The sequence below is a fragment of the Palaemon carinicauda genome, chromosome 22 (genome assembly GCF_036898095.1).
Source record: "Palaemon carinicauda isolate YSFRI2023 chromosome 22, ASM3689809v2, whole genome shotgun sequence".
Lineage (NCBI taxonomy): Eukaryota > Metazoa > Arthropoda > Malacostraca > Decapoda > Palaemonidae > Palaemon > Palaemon carinicauda.
The window spans coordinates 2,664,919-2,673,861 of NC_090746.1; the positions used below are offsets into that span (position 1 = coordinate 2,664,919).

General features: G+C 31.7%; 1 protein-coding gene across 1 annotated transcript in view; it reads right to left on the minus strand.

Moving 5' to 3' along the window:
- Window positions 1–8,442, minus strand: part of LOC137616271 (uncharacterized) — a 60,205-nt gene extending 51,763 nt beyond the window's left edge. Inside the window, exons 1-2 of the mRNA XM_068345894.1 lie at window positions 8,397–8,442; window positions 1–568 (exon numbers count right to left, since the gene is read on the minus strand). The exon at window positions 1–568 is cut by the window's left edge and continues 64 nt beyond it. The gene's annotated coding sequence lies outside the window, so the exon portion shown is untranslated. The remainder of the gene's footprint in view (window positions 569–8,396) is intronic.
- Window positions 8,443–8,943: the final 501 nt, after the last annotated feature.

Sequence of the window (8,943 nt, forward strand, 5' to 3'; positions counted from 1 at the left end):
GCTTCGTTAGCCCCTTAGGGCCTTTCCCTGACCTAGGGCGAATTGGCGGAGTGCCAAAAAACTCTGCCACCAGCTTCTTCTTCTTCTTCTTCTTCTTCTGATTACCCTCCGGGTTGTACTTCGATTCCTCGTAAGTTTTTCTCTTTCAATACTCTGCTTCTCTTGTTACTCTTGTGACCTGTCTTGCTTTTTTATCACTTATTTTTCCTACTTTATTGTTTCTTTTATTGATATATTTCTATATTTTCATCTTTCGTCTTTTTAAGTCTTTCCTTCACAGTTTGCGTTCAATTCTCTTTGACACGTTAATTTCCATTTCGTTATTTGATTTTTCCCTGTGATCGTCTAATTCAATAGCAACGCTTTAGCGATAAAGCTGTCAAAGACTGCTGAATAATTTCAGAAAATATAAATACCATAAATATTTGCTTATTGTGTTTCCTGCACTGTACACCACATCAGACATTACGTGTCATCCGCTGTCACTTTCCGAATGTGCAATTGTTCCATTATTCTTCTCTTAGGTGATAACATTCACCAGCCCACACTTATTCTTTTGTAGATTTTCCTGAAAGAAGAAGAGTATTAATTAGAAAGTTGTCATGATTTGTTAGCCTAGGAGTTGGCAAATATTTGTAGTATGTGGGTATGTTTATTCATACAATGGCAGTTTCTTAGGCAACTATTCAAAATTAAAAGCTCCTAACCAGACAATTACATGAGAAGAGAGAGAGAGAGAGAGAGAGAGAGAGAGAGAGAGAGAGAGAGAGAGAGAGAGAGAGAGAGAGAGAGAGAATGTAAAAAGATCTGCCATAATCAAATGCATTAAATATATAAAATGACGTCTTTCCTTAGAAGAAATGCCATTAATAGGAAGAAATGGATTGGCAGATAAGTTAAGAGTATTAAAACCTCACTCATTAAAAGCAATATCAATTTCGTTCCCATTTTTTATTGCATGATGTGGAAATCGAATAATTCATTATAAATTTCCCTTTCGACGGTAAAGGTACCTTCTGGAACTTCAACTAAAACAATTGCTTGGATGCTTTATGACTCTTAAATACAAACGAACCTGCATAATTGTATATATCATATATAAGAAATATGTAAAGTGTAGATGTTAAATGTTAATAATAAAAAAATTTAAGCTGTTGAGATGACTGTTTGTGGAATTATGTGACGTAAGAAGTAGTGAAAGAATTAGAAATATGGATATGCGTAGGTCTAAAGCTTTAAATGCCAATCATAAATAGCAGAGGCATGGGATAGTAGCATTGCTCTATCAAGCAGGACAATACATACGATATATATATATATATATATATATATATATATATATATATATATATATATATATCCTACTGACCATATATACATATAATCATCGCCCAAGCCACCTCTCCTTCCAAGCTAGAACCAAGGAGGTCTATGCAATGCCTGCTGATGACTCAGCAGATAGACCTATAGGCTCCCCCAAACCCTATCCTTAGCTCACGAGGATGGTGAGGTTGCAGCAATCAAAGGAACTAATGAGTTTGAACGGGACTAGAACCCCAGTCTGGCGATCACCAGGCCGGGCGTTACCACATAAGCCACAACACTCCAAGTGGTTACAAGGCTGGTGTATGAGAACGGATGGATCAGTGTATTTGGAGATGGTTTGGTATTGTGGAGAGAATGGAGGGCGATTAGTGTATCAAAGAGAGGAACAGCTAGAAATGGCAGTGTAGGTGATTTGGAAGGAAGGGCCTTGCTATCTAGGAAGCTCAAGAATGCTATGCAGGATAGAGGTGAATTGCACAGTATGTATAGTGGGGCCGATGAGACTTCTTTTTAATTATATAAAAGGGAAGTTCTTTGCACAAGGGGTTCATTCATGATTGTGCAGATAAAGTAAGAATATGGCAGTGAAAATTATTTATTGATTTTATCTTTTGCGTCCCCAGTTGAATTCACCCCCCCCCTCTCTCTCTCTCTCTCTCTCTCTCTCTCTCTCTCTCTCTCTCTCTCTCTCTCTCTCTCTCTCTCTTACTACTGGTCACCTGAATTCTGGTTTTCGACTTAAACTTGGATGCAAAAAGGGCAGTAAAAGCATAAAATCATTATAAATGATTGACTTTTAAGTCCGGGTTTTCCAGTTTAATAACCCGTATTTATTGCTTGGAAGTGAAAGAACTGTCCTTATGCAAGACATATGAAAATTGAGTTGACAGGAATGGAGTTTGACCTGAAGTCAGAACTTCCCAGGGATTCTAGACCTGTTTGTTAATGATAAATCATCCATGCCTTAAGGATTTCTCATGAATTCATTGACCATTCCATTGGTAGGGTCTTCTTTTTAAGATAATAATTTATGCGCACTTATATGTATAAATGTTGTATGTTAACATATGGATGAAAAAAATCGTTCACTTATTAATTGTTAAGGTCTGGTTAGGGAATTTAGCATTTGTAATGGCAATATAACTCTTCCATATTGAGTTATATAATAATAATAATTATTATTATTGCTATTGTCATTACTTCCGCCAACGAAGTTGGAAGGAGGTTATGTTTTACCCTCAGTTCGTGTATTTGTGTCTTATTTTTTATAAACAGCTTCATGGCCACAATATTAATCGTAGAGTAGTGAAACTTATAGGGATTAACTATTATGTAAAAAGCTGAAAGTAATTGAATTTTGGAAGGTCAAGGTCACGGTCAAGCACAATTTCCAATTAACGTAATCAGAAATAAGTTTGGACATTGTTGTCACAGAGACTTCAAACTAGGTTCATATTTGAGTGTATAAAATTCACGCCAATTAACTCATGTTAAGGTTAAAGTTCAAGGTTAAGGTCAAGCAAAAGGACGATGAATAAGCTGCCATAGTGGCGGAGGTCTGCACTATAGTCAGTGCCCTTCTAGTTATTATTATTATTATTATTCGGTAAGCTACAACCTTAGTTGGAAAAGCAGGAAGCTATAAACCCAAGGGCTCCAACAGGGAAAAAAGCCCAGTGAGGAAAGGAAGTAAGGAAAAACTAGAAGAGAAGTTTAAGAACAATAATAACATTAAAATAAATCTTTCATATATAAACTTTAAAAACTTCAAAATAACAAGAGGAAGAGAAACAGGATAGAATAGTGTGCCCAAGTGTACCCTCAAGCAAGAGAACTCTTAACCCAAGACAGTGGAAGACCATGGTGCATAGGCTATGGCACTACCGAAGACTAGAGAACAATGGCTTGATTTTGGAGCCTGAACCGGCATTCTTGCAGAATATACAGAAACCTCCAATAAATTGTTACAGAAGCTTCCAAATAATAGAATACCAGTCATATGAAGAAGGAAAACGAAGGAAATAAAAAGAAATTCAATAAAGAACAGACCAACAGTACACAGTTACATAACACATAGGTGTTTTAGATAGAAATATGCAAGTTGAAAAGGGGTGCACAAATTTTGAGAATAACTATTAAGCACAGTTTTTATAGTTTAAATAGGAGATATTTGTTTCATTGCTGTTACTGTTCTTAAAATATTTTTATATTTCCCTTGCTTCCTTTCCTCACTGGGCTATTTTCACTGTTGGAGCCCCTGGGCTTATAGCATCCCGTTTTCCAACTAGGGTTGTAGCTTAGCAAGTAATAATAATAATAATAATAATAATAATAATAATAATAATAATAATAATAATAATTGTAATAATAATAATAATAATAATCGACAGCTTAAATATATCTGTAAGACTTCCCTAGTTTGCTTCAAAGGGAAAAATATTTTCTGTACTTGTCATGTATGATATCCTAAGCTTTAGAATAGTATAGTTGTTAATTCTTAGCGCGGGTTGTAAGCACCCTATCAGTGTGCCAAAGTCTATATAGCAGAAGCTTTGTATTGAAATATCACTAAAATAGATGCCAAAGTTAAATTTGACAATAATACGTATGAGAATATTGATCGTTATTATAAATATGTAACCACATTTTTAGCTAATCTTGGAGATGAGATTCCGGGAAAGTATTGGACGTTTAAACAGGTTCTTAAATATTCCAGCAATGGTAAAGCAAAAAACTTGAGGAGTAACGTTGTTAAGTGGAAGACATAAAAAAGTAAGATAAAAAAAATGTCAAAAGTTTTGACAAGGCAAAAACCATCATACGGATTCTCTCAGTCGGGTCTTGTGAGACCGAAGACACGGGAGATGTTCCCTTGAAGCGTTCGTGTGAACATGAACTTGAACTTGAACTTGGGCCGGAATGAGATAGTGGTTGGTTCATGAGTTTCAAGACTTTTGACTTTTGCGGATCTCTCGCTATTCAGTTTGTTTGTTTTTGTTTTTTTTTTATGAATCTCCACTGAAATTTACACATTATCTTGCTCTAAAGAAACAGGAATTTCCACTAACACTTATGCCGCTTTTATACATTAACTTCTTGAGCATGAATGAGCTCCATGTGTACAAAACTTACACCATGTTAGTTAGCTAATTAATTAATACAAAAGGGTTATCAGCAACGCGCTCAACACCCGCACATATATCATCATCTCCTCCTACACCTGTTGATTCAAAGGGCCTCGATTAGATTTTGCCAGTCGTCTCTATCTTGAGCTTTTAATTCAATACTCCATTCATCATCTGCTAATTCGCGCTTCATATCCTCAAGCATGTAGGTCTAGGTCTTCCAACGGTGTGTGTATATATATATATATATATATATATATATATATATATATATATATATATATATTTACTAAATGAATATAAAGATGAGAAAACCATGTTTACAACAACAGTCTTTGAGGTCAAGGAAAACCAATTTAAACAGTAGAAACCAGCTGAACAAGTAGTCAGCCATTGACTCAGATACAAGCTTGACATTGTCTTCAATAACAAGGCATCAAGTTTATATATTACTTGGCTTTTATTTACTAAGTCACTGTGATATTTTATTGGAAGATTCAATATAATTTCTCCAATATGTTGCAATATGAGCAAACTTAAATCCTATGACTAAAATCGTTAATATTGTTATATTTTTATTGATAAAAACACTTTTTTTTTTGCTTTCTCTCGGATGGTTTAGAGGTTTTCTAAGTTATCTTGGAATGATAATGAATACAAAGACATTAGATTTTCTAAAATCCTTAGATTTTTAGTGTTTTAGTCTTTTTCTATGGCTAATCCTGTTGTATGTATGTATAAATAAATGCATGTATGATTAGGGATACCTTAACGTAGTGAAAGGGATTGCGCATTGCCATGATTAGCGAAATTGTACTAGTCAGGGCCACCCATACTAGGTTGGTTTTCTGTGAGCGATCAGCCGAAAATCTACTACCATCACTAATCCGCACTGGTCAGCGTGTAGATCAAAACTGGCCAAACACCTGTCAAGAATTGACATTTCTGAGGTCATGTAGTGGACTAGAAACAGGATGCATTTGTTGTTGTTGTTGTTGTTTGTATATATATGTATATATATATATATATATATATATATATATATATGTGTGTGTATATATATATATATATATATATATATATATATATATATGTATATATATATATATATATATATATATATATATATATATATATATATACTGTATATATATCACACGAAGCATATAAAAAGATAATTAAAATCTATATATCTTAATAAAGTTGAAACCGATCAAGACTTGCAGTAAAGTGTTCGCTCGATTCGTTTTTTGGATATGTGGTTCTTTGAATATATATATATATATATATATATATATATATATATATATATATATATATATATATATATATACACGTTTTTGAAAGTCATTTTCATATCGCATTAACTCTTTGTTCAAGTTTTTATCAGGTAGAATTTTTCCTTAAAAAAATAACCAATTATTTTTTTTACTGACAAGTTTATTTTCATTTTTGTTGGACACTATTTTAGTGACGTCTCTTTGTGACAATTGATAAATCTATCATTTATTCCATTCCTAACACTTTGTTTAATGATTCGCATAATTGTTCTATTTTTTTTTTTTTGGGGGGGGGGGGGCGGGTGTTTGAATAACATTGCACTGTTTTGAATTAGAGTTCTCTTGCTCGAGGGTACACTCGGGCGTACTGTTCTATCTTATTTCACTTCCTCTTGATATTTTTATTTTTTTTCTTTATTTTTTATAGATTATATATGAAAGATTTATTTTAATACAGTTCCTCTCCTTTAGATATTTTACTTTAATTGTTCATTACTTGTAGTTTATCTATTTTCTTATTTCCTTTCCCCACTATGCTATTTTCCCGGTTGGAGCTCTTAGGATTATAGCATCCTGCTTATCCAACTAGGGTTATAGCTTAGCTTGAAATAATGAATAATGATAATAATGATGACAAGGATAATTATAATTATAATAAAAATAATAAATCTCGCAAATTTCGGAAATTTGCGAGATTTAAAATACATAGAAGAAAATTACAACGGAAGGACTTCTACAGAAAATGGTAGAAATAATAATAATAATAATAATAATAATAATAATAATACTAATAATAATGGAAATTATGATAATAATAATAATAATAATATAAATAATGATAATAATAATAATGATAATAATGATAATAATAATGATAATAATAATAATGATAATAATGATAATAATAATAATAATAAAAATAATAATAATAATAATAATAATAATAATAATAATAATAATAACACGCTGTGTAACGTGGTATCTTTGAATCTAACCAGACATTGCCCAAAGCAATGGGAAAAACTATTGGTGTGTAATTTACACAGGAGACGCGTCATTGCGTTTTATTGATTGTGAGAAAGTTTTCTTAAGCCATCAATTATTGATAGTACTACCAATACAACGACTACAAACACTTCACAATAGCAGTAGTGTAGTTATTATAACACATTATTATTGTTTATACAGTAGTACGAACGGTACTCGAATAAGCGAGTTTCCTTTTCGTTGTAGAAAAAATTATATACTATATATATATATATATATATATATATATATATATATATATGTGTGTGTGTGTGTATATACATTATATATATATATATATATATATGCGTGTTTTTTTGTGTGTGTATATATATATATATATATATATATATATATATATATATATATATATATATGTATACACACACACACACATATATATATATATATATATATATATATGTATGTATATAATATTCTGTACATATATGTATATATATGTGTATATATATATATACATATATATATTAATATTTATATTTATATTTACTGTACATATATATATATATATATATATATATATATATATATATATATACACACTAATATTTATATTTATATATACTGTGTATATATATATATATATATATATATATGTGTATATATACAAATATATTTATATATATACTGTATATATATTCAATAAAGTTCCATAATAATCTTTTAACATCACCCACATACTTTTAAATTCCCTTAAGTATGTAATAAAATAAAGTATTTTTGTTTCAAGAGCGTCAGCTGTTTTACCATTAAGTATCTCTAATTTGGCATTTACTTATAATCTAAATCAAACTGAATATTTTAATAATAAAAGCACTGTATTTCTGTATCCTCGTCACTAGTCCTGGAACGTCCCCAGGTCACTGGAAAGTTTTTAAAATCGCACTTGTAAATAAATCACTATGTCAACGATGTCTCGTCGTCAGTAGCCAAGGAACACTCACTGGAATTATTATCATCATAATAACTTTTGGATCTATGAAAAGCATTGAACCTTTCAGTACTGTCACAACCAAGTGATACATTTCTGCGTTGCGTTGAAGTCACTCGTTCCCCTTCGATACGACACGTGGTCTTCTTTTTCAAATTGACATTTATAAAGGTTTAGAGAAATAACAGGACTACCAACATAGGAAAAGAAGTCTGCTACTAAGAATTTAAGCAGACTCTAGCAATTTGCCTTCGACCCGGCAGAGATTGAGAGAGGAAAAGGTCTATAGAATGAAAGCAAAAGAAAAAAAAATTAACCATAAACGAAGTTTACAGGAAATGAAATAATTATCTAGATTTATTTTCAAAGGATATAAGGACATTTATATATATATATATATATATATATATATATATATATATATATATATACTATATATATAGATTAAATATATATATATAATCTATATCATATATATATATATGTATTATATATATATATATATATGCATGCAGATTAAGTGATGAAGATATTGTAGAAGAAAGAATTAGTACAGAAAATTCCATAGTGAATTACTGGAAATTCTTTGAAAGCGTCTTTGAGAGAGAGAGAGAGAGAGAGAGAGAGAGAGAGAGAGAGAGAGAGAGAGAGAGAGAGAGAGAGAGAGAGAGAGAGAGACCTTCTTACCACTCCGTAGCGAACTTCCCGACTGTCTGGCTGGATTAGAGTCCCGAGACCACTTGCAACCTTTAGCTCGTCTTATTCCTGACGCCCACTCAGTCACCCACCTTCCCACCCACACAAAGTTGTGGAGACTCTTTGTGAGACCCTCTCTCGGGGTCACGGGCATTGACACGGCTTCTTCTTGCTCTTGGGACGTCGTCCTGTGTCACTCACCGGCGCTCTTAGTTGGAAGGAACATCTGCCTTGGATTTTTATTTCCGTTTCCTTGACTTTACCTGTCAACATTTGATCAGGATAATTCAATGTAACCAGGTCGATTTTTATCAAATTAGTTTTAGTATTTACTTTTATATATATATATATATATATATATATATATATATATATATATATATATATATATATATATATATATATATATATATATATTTTCCTATGAAAACTTCATAAAAACTGGTCGTATTTGAGTTACAAAGAAAATATGGTTATTCGGGCAAAACGATTGTGGTGGCCGATTTGGTAAGGTCCCTGACTGGTGAACGCTAGACTG